The sequence below is a fragment of the Schistocerca piceifrons genome, chromosome X, assembly GCF_021461385.2.
Source record: "Schistocerca piceifrons isolate TAMUIC-IGC-003096 chromosome X, iqSchPice1.1, whole genome shotgun sequence".
Taxonomy (NCBI): Eukaryota; Metazoa; Arthropoda; class Insecta; order Orthoptera; family Acrididae; genus Schistocerca; species Schistocerca piceifrons.
In genome coordinates this window covers 691,748,628-691,750,142 of record NC_060149.1, presented here as the reverse complement: position 1 = coordinate 691,750,142, position 1,515 = coordinate 691,748,628, and the positions used below count along the sequence as shown (strand labels likewise).

The 1,515-nt window shown below is 46.5% G+C and overlaps 1 non-coding gene across 1 annotated transcript; it reads left to right on the top strand.

The window, feature by feature from the left end:
- The first annotated feature begins 1,094 nt into the window (after nt 1–1,094).
- Nucleotides 1,095–1,171, top strand: Trnas-cga. Its single transcript has one exon. It is a non-coding gene; the product is annotated as a tRNA-Ser (tRNA).
- Nucleotides 1,172–1,515: the final 344 nt, after the last annotated feature.

Here is a 1,515-nt window from a genome sequence, read left to right as displayed (position 1 = left end):
TTTACAAAGTACATGCACTGATTTCACATAAAGCTCACTGTGTTTCACATTTTGGCAATCACGTATTGCAAGTCATTGGACATGCACTTTTCTGTTGGTGCTTGGCAGAATATGATAGTAATATTAAAAAGGAAAACACTTCCTAATGTTCCATAAAATTATATTTATTTCATCAATAATGGGTCTTTGGCTTCTCAGGCCATTTTTAAGTGACAAAATGGCCTGAGAAGCCAAAACTGGTTAGAGACCAAACAAATATAATTTTGCAGAACATTAGGAAATGTTGTCCTTTTAATACAATGCAGTTTATTACAACTCACTTGCTGGTACATGAAACACAAGAGAAAGCAGTATATAAGCAGCATGCCAGACACCAAACAGCCAGGAAGGCAGAAAGAATATACAAGGTGTACAACTTTGCTTCCGCCGTTTGCCGATAGGTGGCCACAACGGTAAGCAGTGGTCGAAAGAAACAGATCACAGACGTCAGGCAGTTAGCTTCGACCTCGATCAACATAACCTCATCCAAACATTTGTCGATTTGTGTCTGCATCATAAAGTTGTTCTTGATTGAAAACGTCAGTTTACGAACCTAATTCTCGTCGAAACTTCCTGGCAGATTAAAACTGCGTGCCCGACCGAGACTCGAACTCGGGACCTTTGCCTTTCGCGTGCAAGTGCTCTACCAACTGAGCTACCGAAGCACGACTCACGCCCGGTACTCACAGCTTTACTTCTGTCAGTATCTCGTCTCCTACCTTCCAAACTTTACAGAAGCTCTCCTGCGAAACTTGCAGAACTAGCTCAGTTGGTAGAGCACTTGCCCACGAAAGGCAAAGGTCCCGAGTTCGAGTCTCGGTCGGGCACGCAGTTTTAATCTGCCAGGAAGTTTCATATCAGCGCACACTCCGCTGCAGAGTGAAAATCTCATTCTGGAAACATCCCCCAGGCTGTGGCTAAGCCATGTCTCCGCTATATCCTTTCTTTCAGGAGTGCTAGTTCTGCAAGTTTCGCAGGAGAGCTTCTGTAAAGTTTGGAAGGTAGGAGACGAGATACTGACAGAAGTAAAGCTGTGAGTACCGGGCGTGAGTCGTGCTTCGGTAGCTCAGTTGGTAGAGCACTTGCCCGCGAAAGGCAAAGGTCCCGAGTTCGAGTCTCGGTCGGGCACGCAGTTTTAATCTGCCAGGAAGTTTCATATCAGCGCACACTCCGCTGCAGAGTGAAAATCTCATTCTGGAAACATCCCCCAGGCTGTGGCTAAGCCATGTCTCCGCTATATCCTTTCTTTCAGGAGTGCTAGTTCTGCAAGTTTCGCAGGAGAGCTTCTGTAAAGTTTGGAAGGTAGGAGACGAGATACTGACAGAAGTAAAGCTGTGAGTACCGGGCGTGAGTCGTGCTTCGGTAGCTCAGTTGGTAGAGCACTTGCCCGCGAAAGGCAAAGGTCCCGAGTTCGACTCTCGGTCGGGCACGCAGTTTTAATCTGTCAGGAAGTTTCATATCAGCGCACACTCCGCT